The 16,298-nt window shown below is 54.1% G+C and overlaps 1 protein-coding gene across 3 annotated transcripts in view; it reads right to left on the bottom strand.

The window, feature by feature from the left end:
* Positions 1 to 15,032, bottom strand: part of STK40 (serine/threonine kinase 40) — a 39,652-nt gene extending 24,620 nt beyond the window's left edge. The window contains exons 1-2 of one of the 3 annotated variants that reach the window (XM_017350241.4): positions 14,843 to 15,032; positions 13,853 to 13,879 (exon numbers count right to left, since the gene is read on the bottom strand). The gene's annotated coding sequence lies outside the window, so the exon portion shown is untranslated. The remainder of the gene's footprint in view (positions 1 to 13,852; positions 13,880 to 14,842) is intronic. The other 2 variants (XM_051832203.2, XM_070078763.2) reach the window with 2 other exon arrangements.
* Positions 15,033 to 16,298: the final 1,266 nt, after the last annotated feature.

Here is a 16,298-nt window from a genome sequence, read left to right as displayed (position 1 = left end):
TTCCATGTTCTACCCGCACAAGCCAGCATCAGTGCTCTCAGAACCTGAACTCAACAGGAAGCTCCATGAGGCGACAATAGGGGCAAGGGGTGGAGGCCAGGAGAGAGGCAGGCTGCAGTGTGTTCCTCGACTCTGAACACCAGGCTTCTGCTCGCTTTGCCAAGCCAGGGCCTCTTCAGCACGACAGGCCCTCAGCGCCAGGACAGCTACCAAGGTGTGCCCATAGCAGGGGCTGTGTGACCCCACCCTGTCAATTTGGGGCTGAGGGTACCTCACCCTAATGCTGCCACACAGTGCTAGCCAACTCTCCCAGGAGAACAAGAAGGCTAGGCCAAGAGAGACACTAAGGCTTCTAAGGTTAAAATGCTAGGGTCCAGCAAAAACAGGTACGGGAACACTTAGGTGTGTGTGTGTGTGCAGGCACCTGTGGCAGAGCATGGCTCAACCTAGCAGACATACTATCCACCTCCCAAAGGAGGTGGGTTGCAGAGAAAGATGGCACTGAGCTAATGAAACACAGTGACTATGCTCCCCAGCTCTGTCTGTCCTCAGCTCTACCCAACTGCAAAACAGCAAAAGCCTGGTAAGGTACAGGGTGGGGTGGGGGGGAGTCCACTGAGAAAGATACATATATCCATCCCCCGCCATGGACCAGAGACATGGTCCCCACAAACTGGCAAAGAAGAGTCCTTGTACCCCTCAACAGACATGAAGGACAGCAGCAGGCTCTGCCCACATGCATTCAACCTCATCCTAGGCTTCTTGTAGCCACCTCTGGGTTTCAGCAGACAGGTGACCCTCAAACCAAACCAGGACAAGTCCCTGCAGAGGAACAAACAGTGGATCCCAGCCCAGTGAGGAACTTGCTCTGTTGTGTGTGTGCACAACAGCAGCTGGGGCCACAACCTGTGAGGAGCTGCTAGTGGCCACCAGGAGCCACTGACTGACCTGTCCACTTCCAGGTTGGGCTGAGCTAGCAGCTTCAATATTCAAGCTCTCTCTGCTTGCAGCCCCTATTTCCTGTCTATCAAAAAAAGAGAATTAATTTAATTATTTGATTAAAAAAAAAGTGCTCCTGAGTTGTGTAGGCCTTTTGGTTTTTACCTTTGGCAATGCCCATTTTAGAAGGCCGTACCATGCCTGGCCCATTCACCCTGAGACTGAGGGCATCACCATCTTGGCTTACAAAACCCATACCAGTTGGCATCTCCGAAGTCAGAGCAAGGGTTCTAGAGTAAGTCAAACCTGAGTTCAAACCCCAGCACCATCACTTACTAGTGGTGAGCTCTTCAGCAAGTTACTTCTTCCCCACCTACAAACGATAGGGTACGGCATCCTCCTTACTCACAAGGCTGTCCTAAGGATTAGGAGAGACACCCCACACCAAGTACCTGCTGGCTACTGTAAGCCCTTGCCAAACTGTGCTGTCATTCGGAGAAACATAGGAGCTGTAGATTTCTCCTGCCTCAAGGGCTAATTAGGCTCTGAACTGGGGGCTTGGGAGACCAGACGGAGGAAGGGAGCCAGGCTCGAAGCTTCAGAGACCTTGAACCTGCTGGCTGTCTGCTGTCTGAGACCGCAGCCCTGTGGGGTCTGGTGGCCAGCCTCAGTGATATGCTCAACACAGCAGGGAGAAGAAGATGCCGGTGTGGGGGAGGGGAGTTGGGTGGAGCCAGGGCACCTCCGGCAGTGGAAAGCAGAGGACAGCTGGGCTGTGGGGCAGCAGGATGTCTACTCTGTTGGCTGGAGGCACAGAGCATCTTGTTTTCTTATTTGCTGGCTGGTGTGAAGCTGAGGGCCTGTGCTTAGCAGGAGCACAGCTAGTGATTATCCACTTGGGGCACAGCAAGGGACTGTCCAGGATAATGAGGTCACCACGGATGAGTCTCCTGTCATGCTCCAGTTGGGGGTGAAGTGTGGGGTGGAGTAGGGAAGAGTCTAGAAGACAGACTCAGTGCCTCTAGTCTAAGATCTCTCTCAGAGTAGGCCTGGGAGTGGAAGGAGGGCAGAGACAGAATCTGGGCTGTAATTACTATTGAAGGTCAAGGCTTCTGGAGGTGTGCATTTGTCAGAACAATAAAACATACATATAAAAGATCTGTGAAATTCACTATGTGTAAATATACATCAATTTTTTAAAAAAGCACGCTGCAACCTTAACCCATGGTCAAAGTTAAAAGTTAATACCACCAATAATGGACCAAATGAATACCACGTGCTTCCTGATGTGATGCATTTAATAAATAGATGTTACTTATTCTTTTTTTTTTTTTTTTTTTGCCAAAAATGTACTACCTGAACTTTATCATGAGCAAACCCACACTGAGAGACAGTCAACAAAATGGGCCTATGTGCTTCAGATACATCGATGTCAAAAATAAAAGAACAGCTGAGTAACTCCTCTAGATGACAGGAGATTAAGGACAACAGGTGACCCTGGAGGAAAGGAAGTGCAGAGCACCGGTGGGCAACTGGCAAAACCAGAATACAGAGTGTGTGTTGGACAATGGCACTGCATTGGTTACATTTCCTGAATCTGAGATGTGTGCTGTGGCTACACAGGAGTGGCCTGTGATACTTGCTCAAATGTGTAGGGGTGAAGGGTCACAATCTTGAAACTTACTTAGGTCCCTAGAGGCAGGCAAGTCCAACCTGTGGGAACTGCTCCTAATACTTGATTCACAGATCCTGGGTACACAGCCCAGTGTCAGAACGTGGAATCAGACTTGGAGGGCAGGGCCCAGCCTGGCATGAACAGCGGGTTCAGTCCTCTCTCCCAAGCACTTGCTAAAGGAATGAGAAGGGGAAAGGAAATGAGGCCTTGGTGCAATCTCTAGGTTTGCCACGTGGTGGTGTCTTTCTGTTGTGTAGCCTCAAACAGTTTCTCTGTACCAGGTGCAGGATGGTGGGGCACTGCTTTCTTTCAGGTGGAACATGAACCAATCCACCCAAGATCCCAGCCAGCTACCCAGGTAAGGGGCTGGACAGACTCCAGCAGGCTGCAGGGTCTCTGCCTGCCTGCTGTGGTGGTCCTCTGAGGGCTGGCATGGTCTGCAGGTAGAAACCCAATCTCCTCTTGAGCCTGCCAGACCCAGCCTACCTCCTTGGCCTCACTGTCCTTATCTGTACCCCAAACCCAGCCACAACGAATGACTCATGGTTGGTTCCCTAAATGCGCCCTGAACACCCTTGCCCTGCCCTTCTCCCCCGGCTGGCTCATCCTCCTCCTCCTTGGACCCTTGCTGAGGTGTCACCTCCTCCTGACTAGGGCCCCTGAGCACAGCTGTCCCCTCCACTATGCAGTAGTCACTGGTTTATCTTCCAGGCTGGGGGCTCCCATGAGGGAGAAATCCCATTCATCTCTGACTTCCTGCACCAATCCAGCGCCTGACAAACTGCTCAAATGGGAGACAGAGAATGGGACCATCTGTTATGTATCTAGAAGGCATGAAAGCCCCTTCTGGGGCAGGGGACAGGGACAACTGAATAAGGAGGTACGAGGTGTGCTTCACCTGAGGCCGGGTAAGAATGGAGCCCAGAAGGCAGATGGATGGTCAGACCAGTGGGGTATGACAGCTGATGGCAGAAGGCAGGAGTTACCCCAGCTGGGGGTAACAGGGAAGGTATTAGTGTTGGGATAATTAGTCCAGGAAAAGACTCACAGGAGAAACACACGGGGCAGGACCGGGTCTGAGCTGGCGGTCAGCAAGGGCAGTACTGCTGGAGAGCAGCCCCCGAGGATCAACCTGTTCACCACACCTGCAGCCTGCGCAGAACCCTGCATCCACCCCATGTGGGAAAATCTCTTCTAGACCCCTCAAAAAAAAAAAAAAAAAAAGTGTTTTTCTACAGCCAAAATGGGAACAGGGAGAGACCTGGCCTGCCCTCCCATGTAGGAGCCAGGTATTCCAGGCCACTCTGCCGATTTCCGCACACCTCTAGTAGTGAACTTCACACTTAGAACGGGGGGGGGGGCACCTGACCCTAACTATCATCACTGATTTCTCCACCTGACTTTTTTCCAGCTTACAAAGCACTAGAAGACACATAATTATAACTGATCATCCCCTCCCCCAACATACACACACAAAACAACACTTCCCAGAAAAAGAAAGTGAGAGTCAGAGGTGCTGAGGCCTGCCTAAGTCACCAGGCCGGACGAGCTGGGATGCGAACACAGGCTTTTCCAAAGCTGAGTCCAGTCCTCTTTCTGCTGACCACACTGCTTCCTCAACTGTGCTTTCTCCGCCCCAGTGCCTGCCAGCCACAGACAGGATGGGACCCCGTGGACTTCCCTATAATGGTCCTTCTGCTGGAACCAGGAGCTGCATGCCAGAAAGCTGCAGTGAGCATGGTGGGAAAGGGACCCTGCTTGGCCCTACAGGAGGTGTGGCAGGGCCCTCAGGAGAAAAGGGCTGGGTCCCTGAGACCTCTTCTAGCAGACAACAGCCAGCACCCCTCACAGCCCCTCGCCCTGAGCACTCTGGGGCAGCCCCTGGGGCACCTCAAAAGCACGTGTGGGTGGTTTCTACCAGGGCCCCTGACTTCCTCCACATTTGGTCTCCATCCGCATAGTCGCCTCAGGAAACCAGGGGGAATCTGGAGCAAACCAAACCGAGAGTTTCACACCACAGACCCAGCTGGGAGAACAGGATGTTTTTGGGGTTGTGAAGCCTGGGCTCAAGTGTCAGCTTGTGTCACCAGCTTGTTTTGTGGCCCTTCATGGCTTCGGTTTCAGTATCTGTAAAGCAAGGATGCTTACCCTCCCCCTACCCCGCCTGGACCCCACTGTGATCTCTGGCTGGCAGTGTCGTGAGGCCTTTGCTGAGTGAAAGGCAACACGTGTTCCCTGCCCCACACAGAGGTGACCCGTCTGGTGACAAGTCTGTCCAAGCACATCTGTTTTTACTTGCTAGGAACTGTTCTCAGTGCTTCCCAGATTCTCTCTTTAATTCTTACAACTTTATGAAGATCCCCCTTTTTGTTACTGAGAAACCAAAGCCTTGAGACCCCGGCCCAGGAGGGGGCTCCCTGGGGCCTGCCCTCTCCTATTGCGCTAGCCTGGCGTGCTCTGCCGCTGAGTGTGAACAGCCATCCTCGAAGGAGGCCCCAAGGCTACAGTGGGGTCCTCGAGACAAGCACTGGCAGAAGCCATCTGCTTCGTGCTCAGGACGGCTGGGGGATGGGAGGCCGGCAGAGGACTGGTAATCCCTTGACTTCAGCCAGGGCTCCGGATGACAGCAATTCACACGTGTGCAGTCATCCTCTCTGTTCCAAGGCACAGAGACAGTTCTGTCTGCTTTTAAAATGTAGGACAAGCATGGCTCCATTTTGCCAAGAACACAAAACCTCCCATCACTGTCTGAACAGTGCTTTGCTGCCTCGGGCTTCTGAGTGCAGTGGCTGCATCGGTGAGCCCTCCCTGAGCGTGCTCTGCTCCGGGCTGTGGGAGAGTACCTGCAGCAGCCAAAGGAAGTGACTCAGCCCAGTGGGAAGTGGGAGGGTGCTCCCAAAGAGGGCCCCGCGCCCAGCCTGCTCCCCCCAGCACATCCGCACCAGCCCTCTCCTCTGCCTCTCCTCAGTGGGACTCCAGTGGCTGAACGCAGGTCTGGGGGCCAGCAGGGGCCTGAGCACCCTGGGACTGCAGTCCAGGGACCCAGCTTTCACCTCCTCCAGGAGGCAAGAGTCCTGGACTGGCTGCACACAAGAGGATTGTGTAATCACTGACATTTCTCTCCACCCCACTGCCCTGAGGAGGTCCCGGGTGGAAGGTTGCAAGGAGAGTCTGGAGGCTAACGGCCCCAGGCCAGGAAGACATGTCCCAGGTGATTCTGGAAGAAGAACCTGGGACTTTGCCCACCGAGGTAGATGGCGGCTCTCTCTGCAGGTTCCCCTAGGGAAAGATGAATGGAGCAAGACGTGCCATGGGCCCTAAAGCAGGCAGGCTGCTCCTGTGGGCAATGGGCCTCACCAGCAGTCACTCTGAAAGCCACCAGAGCAGATCCCAGGGCAGCACTGCAGCCCAGCCACCAGCTTACCCCTCCCAAGGGCCTCCAGAAACAGCTGATGTGACAACAAATAATCCGTCACTGTGTGTGGGTGTCAGAGGGGGAAGGGACATTTAATAGCTCTCTCAGGCATGCTGGCCTGCTCTCCTTCATCCAAAGAAGTAGCATGGGGACATAGCCAAGCACACTGGCTGGGGAAAAATTCGTGGTGGCCCCTTGGCTCTGCAGGGGGCCTTTTGCTGGGTACAGTGACAGCAGATGTTCACTGACAGCTCTTCCCCATCAGGCCAACCTGCTCTGGCTCACTTGGGCTCCCATGTAACATGGGAGATCCTGGTGTGAACACACGCCTGAGAGGTCCCTCCACTCAAACCATCAGTCACGGCTTTGTGCAGTGACTCAGTCTACACATAAGGCTTGCCGTGGAGACCCATATGGAGTTCAAGTTCTTGCACCTACAACAGCCCAAATCAGGCAAGGAGAAAGCAGCAAGTGACCGAAGAAGGACTGGTTGAGTCTGACAGCCGCCCTCCGTTCACTGTGGGACCCGGACCCGTGCCTGTCTGCTCTGCAGTCTCCTCGCCTAGAGGAGGGGCCTGTGCTGCCTGTACAGAGGGTCCCCAAGACTGCTGCAGCCAGGGTGGAGGAGGCACTAGACAAAAGCTATGGTTCCTTCCTTCTACCCCAGAGTTCCAGAGTGACATACAGGAAAGCCCAGGCCAGACCCAGGTGCATGCAATTATGCAATTCTCTCATATATAGACTTTTCAACAGAAAAAAAAAAAAAAACCCACAAATCATCCTGGGAGAAAGGTAATTTGGATGGGTGCCAGTGAAACGCCTTTCCTTAACTGCCTCCATAAAATTAATTAAATCAAATTTCACAACCTTGAAAATGAACACAGTTCACTTTCTGAAGTTTTACCCAATGCTGCTGCCCCTGGCTGCTCAGAGGGGAAGAGGCTGCCTGGTGTGATTAGAGGGGGGCTGCAGGCTCTGTCAGCTGGAAGAGCCCACATGAGGGCCTCACCTTCTCTGAGCTACTGAGAGGACAGACACAGCCAATCACAAGTGCCAGAGCCACCACCCAAGACTGTGCCATGTGCTGGTGGGACCATTTGCCACGTGTCTGCTCCAGTGTATTCCTCCCTCCCTCTCTCCTTCCCTTCCTTCCTTCCATTTATTTGAAAGTCAAAGTTACAGAGAGGGAAAGACACAGAGAGACATCTTCCATCTGCTGGCTCACTCCCTAGATGGCTATAATGGCTGGGACTGGGCCAGGCCAAAGCCAGGATCCAGGAACTAGGAGCTTCCATGTCTCCCACAAGGATAGCAGGGGCCCAAGCACTTGTACCATTCTCCGCTGCTTTTCCCAGGCCATTAACAGGGAGCTGGATCAGAAGTGGAGCAGCTGGGACACGAACCAGTGCCCACATGGGATGCCAGCATCACAAGTGGCATGACGTTTACCCGCTACACCACAGCGCCGGCACCTCAAGGATATGTCTACTCCCCACCCCTGGCCCTGCACAGGCCCAGAAGGCATGCAGAAAACATGTGTGAAAAGAAAACACACAGGCTTCGGGCCCAGCAGCTCCAGTTCTGGGAGTCATCCTATGGACATACGCGCACAAGCTCACAAAGGTAAGTGTGTTCAACAGGGGTCTTGCAGAACCATGCACAGCAGCAAAAGACAAAACCACACCAATCACACCCAGATCACACTAGATAGGAAACAGTCTAAATGTCCAGTGAGAGAGGATGGGCTATCTAGACAACCACAGTCTGAACGACCTCCATGGTGAAGCCCACGCCTGTTGACAAGGATGTCTACAGCAGCTCACCACAGGAAGCAAATGGCAGTGAATACATGTAGTATGATCCTATTCAGATTACAAAAAATTATACAAGGGGCCGACACCACGGCATAGTGGACTAAGCCTCCAATTGAGGCGTCGGAACCCCATATGGGCGCCAGTTCTAGTCCTGGTTGCTCTTCTTCCAATCCAGCTCTCTGCTATGCCCTGGGAAAGCAGTAGAAGATGGCCCAAGTGCTTGGGCCCCTGCACCCGCGTGGAAGACCCAGAAGAGGCTCCTGGTTCCTGGCTTCAGATCAGCTCAGTTCCAGCCATTGCAGCCATCTGGGGAGTGACCCAACGGATGGAAGACTTTTCTATCTCTCCCTCTCTCTGTCTATAACTCTACCTCTCAAATAAATAAATCTTTAAAAAAAAATTATACCCTTGAACATGCGTAGGAAATTTCTAGAAGAAATTTATTTATTTAATTTGAGAGAGAATCTTCTATCTGCTGGTTCAATCCCCAAAAGCCTGCAAAATCCAGGACTGGGCTGGGGCTGGAATTGGGAACCCAATCCAGATCTTCCACATGGGTGGCAGAGACTCTCGCACCATCGCCTGCTGTCTTGCAGCATCTGTACTGGTGGAAACCTAGACCAAGGAGCCAGAGATGGGAACCAAGGCCAGGCACTCTGGCGTGGGCATCTTAACTACTAGGCCAAAGGCCTCTTGGAAAAATTCAACAAGGGACACCTGCAGGCAACAGAACTAGGGACCCACAGCAGGCAGGGAACATTATTATATTCTTCTGCACTGATGATTTTATCATAATTACTACAGCAAATCTTTTTTTTAAAAAGATTTATTTATTTGAAAGTTAAAGTTACAGATGGAAAGGGAGAGAGACAGATTTTCCATTTGCAGGTTCACTGCCTAGATGGCCGCATGATCAGCACTGGGCCAGGCCGAAGCCAGGAAGTTCATCCGGGTCTCCCATATGGATGGGCAGGGAGCCAAAGCACTTGGGCCATCTTCCACTGCTTTCCCAGGCCATAGCAAAGAGCTGGATTGGAAGTGGAGCAGCCGGGACTCAAACCGGCGCCCATATGGGATGCTGGCACTGCAGAAGGCAGCCTTACCTACAACACCACAAACCCAACCTCAGCAGCAAAAGTTGTAAAAAAATTCCAAAGATCTCCCTAAACTAATGATTAAGAGCAGTAACGAGGAGGCTAGGCCTCAGAGAAAAGGCAGGTGGGAGAGCATGGAATAAGCATAAGTACCCTGGATGTGTGAGCCTGTGTGCCAATACAAGGGTGCATCAGGAAGGTGAAGGACAAAGGGACAAGGCCAACACTCTTGGTAAGCTGTAGCTTTCCCAGGTAGCTTACACACAAGCCAACAAGGAACTTCCTGTTTGCCACCTATCATCCATATGGGCGGGCTCAGAATGCCTCTTCCAAGTCACTCACAGACCCACTAGCAAAGAGCTCACCTGAGCCTCATCAGGGCTGGCCCCTTGGGTCCTGACTGTATGCCAGACACTTGAACATGCTATTATACCTCTCATTACTATTCTAAATGTAGGGGTTGTTTTGCCCACTTTACAGACAGGAAACTGGGGTGAGAGATGAAAACAGGAAGTGACTTCTTCAAGGTCACTTAGCTAGCAGGTGGGAGAGCTGGGTTATGAAGCCAGGTTTGATCTGAGCCTAGGCCCTGAACTACTAGATGACATGGTTGAAAGTCTCCTTGCCCACAGAGTAAGAAGGGGAGGGACCTGTTTGAAGTTTCATTCTTCTAGAAAAAAGGAACGGTTCTGGTTTGTCAAGGTCTCTTCCAACTCTATGGCACAATGAGTCCAAGATTCTACATGGGCTGGGCTCCTGTGACCAGAGCCTGGCTAGGAGGAAGGAAGGGGGTAGCAAGGGCTCTAGAGCCACACAAGTGCAACTGGAAATCCCGGCTCTGCCCATCCCGGTTTTGAGCCAGGTGTGCCCCTCTGCAAAACAGACAGCCTCCACTTCCTCAGACTCAATTAGGTATTGCAGAGTACTCAGCAAAGCGTCTGGAAGGTGGGGGGAGAGCTTTTTTTTTTGGCTGGTTTCCTTCCTTCCTTCCAAGGAGGGCTAGACCAGGGAAGAAGATGCACAGTAAGAGAACACACTCTATGACATTCACCCCAAACGTGGTAACATTGGGAGCTCCATATTGACTGGGAAAAGCAGCAGGACAGTCGCTCTCCAGAGCTGTGAGGTGCCAGGACAGGGTCCCAGAAGCCCCTTGGAATGTTGGCTCTGACAGTCCCGAGGGCTAAATTGAGCTTTCCCCCAGAAACATGGCTACCTTCTCAACAGACCTTACAGCAGCTCTGCCCCAAACGCCGAGATGAATGACGGAGCTGCCAGTCCTGCTCTTGCCAGTCGCCTCCACAGTGACCAGCCCACTCTCTTCCTTCTGGACCCCTGAGTCACTGAATAGAGTCCAAAGCTCCTGTCTTTCTCTCCTGCCAAGTAGGTGGCAGACTGCAAACACAGTTAGGGGCAACAACTTCATTCTAAAGTACAAGAGCCCTTCTCAGTTTTGCCACCTCTGGTGCTTGCCAACCACTAAGGTTTCTTTGACATCATGAAGCCTGCAGACTGCTAAGCTCTGGGGAGCTGAGCTCACACTCAGACACTTGGCCTTGACCAGAGGAGAATAAATGCTACAGGATCTCAGCACCCCCTCAATTCAACCCAACCTACTCAAGGCAAGAGCAGATGTGCCTGCTGGAGGGGAGTAAAGCTGCTCCCATTTATTAAAAGGGGGCCTGGGAATTCTTTTCTCTTTTGAATATTTTTTTTAAAATTCTTCTAAGAATTTATACTATAGACACTTAAAGTGGGAAAAATCACACATCCCAGGAAAAATCACTAAGTTGTGTCTGGAGAGCAAAATCCAGAAAACAACCTAAGCATACAACAGCTTGTTGAACAAACTGCACCCATGATGGGACACAATGTAGCGCCAAATGACTCAGATGGAAGAGTTGAGCTGAGCCATCTCCAAGATGTTAAGTAAATCACCACCAGCAATATCATCCCTTTCCCCTCTTGGACCCTAATTACAGAGTCTAGGAAGTTACAGAAGAGCTGCTGTGGGCCCCGAGCCACCTTCAAGGCTACTGTCTCATCCAAGCAGGTGGAGGAAGAAGATATGAACTTGCTTCAGGTCACCTCCTCATCTACCTCCTTTACAAACCCAAGGCCAAATGCTGCGAAAATCTCTCAAATTCCTTAGGGCCTGTTCAAATCCCCATTCACCAGCACACCGCTCTCCATAGCCCGGTGTAGCTACCCGCCGCCTAGACTCTAGGGGCAGAGGCACTTGGGCAGCATCCTCTCACTTCCCTTGTGGGCCTCTGACAGACGCCTCTCCTCCCCTAGAAGTGCGACTGAATCAGCTGAGCCAGCATCAGGAAGTTAGTCCAACCTCAAGGCCTCTTTCAGGAAAAACTCTGCAGGGGCCGCTAAGAAAGGCCCTCCCTTGCGGGTCTGCTGCTGTTCAGGACCCTCCAATTGGCAACAGTTTGCCAAGTAAGTGTGGACACTGCCAGTGGAAGGCTCACTCATAGGGCCATCTGAATGCTGAACAAATTGAGGGAGTTTTGCAGCGTCACCAACTACAGGTTCTGAAACTTGAAACAGCTCACCTGCCTGTCAAATCTGGGCAGAGGAAAGTGAAGGAAAGGAAGTGGCCTTTCTCCCAGCGGCCAACTCGGGCATCAGCGCAGGAGGCCTGGCCCAAGGCTAGACAAGAGGCTGCGAGGTTTTGCAATTTCCCTTCTTCCTGACTGAATGGAGCTGACAGGTTTCAAGGCCATCACCTTCTTGGTGACTTCAGGGTCACTTGCTACTGTTTCTCCTCCCTCAACATCACTTCCAAACACTCCAGAGTCCAGGTGATTCCCCCTGCAAACAGCTCTGCCCTTTCCCTACCCCTGCTTCGACCCCAGCCCCCGTAAGTCCTTGCTGTGATTTCTGCAACAGATCCTTCTGGGGCCTCCAGACGCCAGACCCACTTAGCCCTCATCTCCCTGCAGCCACAGGACTTCTGGGCAAGCCTGACAGCATTTCCTCCACTTACAGCAAGGCATCCGTCACCAAGAGAATAGCAAGTTCAAGCGTCTCAGTGCCGGTGCCTGCCTCCTCTCTGCTGTGTTCTGCAGCCAGGCCGCTTCTAGAACCCTGGTGGCTCTCAAGCTGCCCCACCCCCAGCATGCACCCCTCCCCACAGCCATGCTGCTCCTCCTGCCTGGAGCACTTCCTGGACCCCCAGAAAACTCTATCTACTCTTCAAGTTCTGAGGGCTCTCCAAAGTCCTCCCCAAGCTCCTCCTCATCCCAAAGGTGAATCACTCCTTCCGCTCAGCTCCGCCACATGTGCACAGGCTGTGACAAACTTGCCAAGCTCTGTGCAAGTGTCAAGTGTCACTGCTAGCCCACTGCCTCCCTCAGGGCAGAGCCTGCCTCTCCATCCTCCTTCTGGTCCCCGCCCCCTGCCCAGCACACACGGGGCTCACCCATCAGTGTGTGTGATGCTTCCTAATGGTGCTAATTCAGAGACCAGACAGGTTGCTAAGAGGGGCACGCACAGAAGAGACTCTAAATACATTTTCTCTCATGCATACTTTAAAATACTATTCTTTTTTTTCCTCGGCAGTCTACTTCTATTTTTAAAAAAATGGTTCTTTCACAGAGCTGAGCTGAATCATCCACATGGCTCCCATACCGCCTGGGTGAACTCCCCACAGATTTCCTTTTCAGGAGGATGCAATAAAATTCTGTGATCTGTGATCCTCCAGGACACTTCTGACAGCTCACCAGGACAACTTCTAGTCCCTGCGAATCGCTTCACCGAATTCCTGGAAATTCTTCCCCACAGCTCTAATAGGAACAGCAAGGAGGCACCAAGCACTGACGACTTGCATGTGCTAAGTACCACCTCACAACTGCCCTGCTGCGGAGGCACTCCTACCGTCCCCGTTTTGCAGAGGAGCAAGCTGGGCATGGAGAGAACAAGTAACCCCCAGGCACCAGCAGGGCAGACCCATCTAATGGCAAAGCCAAAAATGCTCTTAGCTAGTACGAGGTACCCTGAGTGAGCAACGCAGCACCCCTTACCGCGGCCTTCTGAGAGCAGCCTAGCCTCCCCAGGTGCTCAAGTGACCTGCAATCCCAGGAAGAGAGGGGCACGTGTGCCAGGCAGGCACATCCCAGGCCTGTGCAGGGAGCTTGCTGGCTGACACCAGCTGCACACAGCGCTTTCTCAGCTCTCCTCTCAGAAGCCTGTACTGGTCCCCGGGGAGGCTCCAGCCCTTTGGTCTCTCCTTTCCCCTTCCTTCCTTCCCCTACTGTCCCCTCCAGGGAGAGCTTCCTAAAACACGGATCCAATCGTCACTCCTCCGCATAAACCTTTTCACTAGGTCCCCACCGGCATCAAGTCCCGGGCTGTTAACATGGCGTTCCCTTGTCAACCTGTACTACTTTACCTTGTTCCATGCCAACTTCCCTGCCACTCTACTGAGCCCCAACAAACCACCTGCATCTCTAAGCAGAACACCTCACCCCTCATTCTCACCTGGCTAAGCCCCGCCCACCAGCTCATCTCCAGCATTACTTCAGCCAAACCTTCCCAGGGCTCCCCTGAGCCCATCTCCAGGTCAGCTAGCAGCTTCCTTTGCTGGGTTCCCACAGTGCTCTGTGCCCGCTGCTAGGAGCCTTTTTAGATCACATTTCAACTATCTGCTTACCGCTCAGCCTCCCTAGGCCAGACTGCGAACTCCTTGAAAGAAGAGGTAACGTTTATTGAATTCAATTGATTTTACACAGTGTTACCTTTTTAAATCTTCAATGACAACTCTGGTACCACTCTGTTATACAGGTGAGGCCAGGGAGGCACAGAGGGGTTAAGCAATGCACCCAAGGTCACACTAAAAAGAAAGCTGCTGAGCCTGGATCTGAACTCAAGCAGCCTGGCTCCCAAGCCACTCTACAGCACTCACCTCTGCAGGGGAGGCCCCCGATCAGTCCTGTGAGGAACAGAAGGATGGAGAAATGGATGAATGAATGGGGGCTGCCTAGATCCAACTCACAAATGGCACAGCTGGCCCGTTAAGGCAGGCTGGAGGCGTGCAAGCCCACTCTTCACAGCCAAGTTTTCTTTCGGCCCTACAATTACATATTCTGCTCTGCCTTATCTCAAGCAAAAGGACCCAGCCAAGAAGGAAAGGTGCCCAGCCCCGCGGGGCTACCCTCTGCTCTCAAAACCCAGCAAAGCCAACCGGTTTCCTCCAGTGACTTAAAACGGAGCAAAGTCTATCCCACCGCAGAAGGCGCCTGTCATCTCTTCCTTCCGCCAACAAAAAGGGCAGCAAACCTGGGGAGTGGGGATGGGCAAAGACGCGCGGCCTCGGGGACTCCGAACGTCCTTACCTCCTGGCCCGAAGGTGGGGCCAAGCGGCATGGGAGCGGGCGGCCTGACCGGCACAGCAGGTGGAACGCCGGTCATCATCAGCTCGCTCCCTGGAGACCGCCGGCCAAACGTGGCCCTGGCAGGCAGGGAGCTGTGACTCGCACCTGAACGCCGCCCAGGATGCGAAAATTCCCCGGCAGCGGCGGCACCCGTGCCAAGGGCTGAAGGCCCCGAGAGGAAGCCCTGGCCGGCCCTCCTCCGGGACGCGGTCTAACTTTGGAGTCACTCTCTGGATCCGTCGGAAGCACGGGGAGCCAGAGGCGTCTCTGGATAAACCTGGCTGAGTTCGAACGCCACCTGCCTCACTTACTGGCCCAGGGCTGCGGCGGGGACCGAGGCTCCCCGGGGCCACCCCGAAGAGCAGCCCCCAGCAGGGCGCCGGGCATTCGCTGCTGTCATTTCGGTCGTACTCGGAGAGCCTCGGACTGTCACCCCGTCCCACAGCCTGGGCCGCTGAGGCCCGCTCCGCCAACCCGCAACCCCCCGCCCCGCTTCCCCGCTCCGGAACCCGCGCCCTCACCTTCCCCGGGTGGTCAGCGCTGCTCGCCCATAGTCCGTAGCCGGGAGCCGGGGCTGCTCGGCGCTCGGTCCCCGGGGACCGGGGCCGGGCCGGGGACGTGAGAGCCGCTCACCGCCGCCTCCCAGCGCAGCCGCTCGAGCCGCCGCCACCGCCGCCGCCTCCCTCCATGGCTGCGGCGCCGCCACCTGACAACGGAAGTGACGCACCGCCCCCCTCCCCGGCCCGAGCCGTGGCCCCGCCCCCTCACCCCGCCCCTCGCCTGTGTCTTCGGCCCTGCTGCCGGCGGATAGGGGCGCCATCTTGACGATGGGCGGAAGCCTTCGGGCAAGAGGCCAGAATCAGATTGAGGATTGGTTCAGGGTGGGGCCAGGGCCGAAATCTGGGAAGCGATTGGAGACTGAGGCCGAAGGGGTCGGGACTTACCGCTTATCTATGAGTGCCATGAGGCTGGGACGGAGGCCCCGCCCCGCCCTGACTTCACACACCCTGGCGCGCCCTACCCTCGCCCCTCCGGGTCGAAGAAGTCCCTCGCTCGGTCTGTGGTGGATTATTTATCAGAAAAGTGACCCTTCCCAGATTCCCGTTTCCCAGCTTCTGGAATTCTGTGTGGAAAGCGCTACAGTTAGGCTTTATAAAAGAAATTCGTGTCGCGGCGTTCACAATTCATTTCCCGTTCGGCCCCTCGCCTTTGTATAAACCTCGAGAACTCCGGCTTCAACCTGGAGATCTCTGGAGTCCAGGCCAGGCAGGTTTACAGCGAAGAATTTCTGTGAACGATTCCAGCCACCTAACCTCACCCTCCTGTTGCAGCTTCGGTCCCTTTCTCCTCCTCCAGCAACCACGCCCTCCATGAATCAGCTTCTTGCACCGGCAGATGAGCCCTTTAAAGGGATTGCATCAGGCTGGTGACTCACTGGGGCCCCCTGAGAGCCTGGCTTCCCTCCGCTGGCACGCAGAAGCAGCTAGAAGGGGTCAGTGGCAGCGGCACCAGCGGCCACAGCCCCACTCCTTTGTCTAGGAGGTGTGAGCCAGGGGCTCGCTGCGCGCTGCCGTGTCAACTCTCAGCTGTCTTTCCAGCTGTCGCCTGGGTCGCTCTGCATCCGTGTGTGGGCGCACATGTCCTGGGGCGTATGTCCAAGGCTTTTATGTGTAGGTACATTTGTCACTGCCACACAGGCGGTGCCAGGACATGAGAGCTGGGAGGAGTGTGGGCTGGCTGCCTCTTTGTGTTTCTGAATGCCTGGTGTCCACTGAGCTGCTGATGGGGCTGAATAACAGTAACAGAACAGCCGCCACACACAGTGGTTAGCACTGGGCGACTGTATACAGATGAGGAAGCTGGAGAGGGGAAGTAACCTGTTCACAGACGCACACTAACACTTGGACCTACAACGGCAGGGCTGTGATTGCAACCAAGTCTGGCGGATTCCACAAAGCTTGGATGGGACTCCCTGCT

Source organism: Oryctolagus cuniculus, chromosome 7 (assembly GCF_051225735.1).
Source record: "Oryctolagus cuniculus isolate XC-2025 breed Fujian yellow rabbit chromosome 7, ASM5122573v1, whole genome shotgun sequence".
Lineage (NCBI taxonomy): Eukaryota > Metazoa > Chordata > Mammalia > Lagomorpha > Leporidae > Oryctolagus > Oryctolagus cuniculus.
The sequence above is the reverse complement of the archived record's forward strand: the minus strand, read 5'-3'. Positions and strand labels throughout refer to the sequence as shown.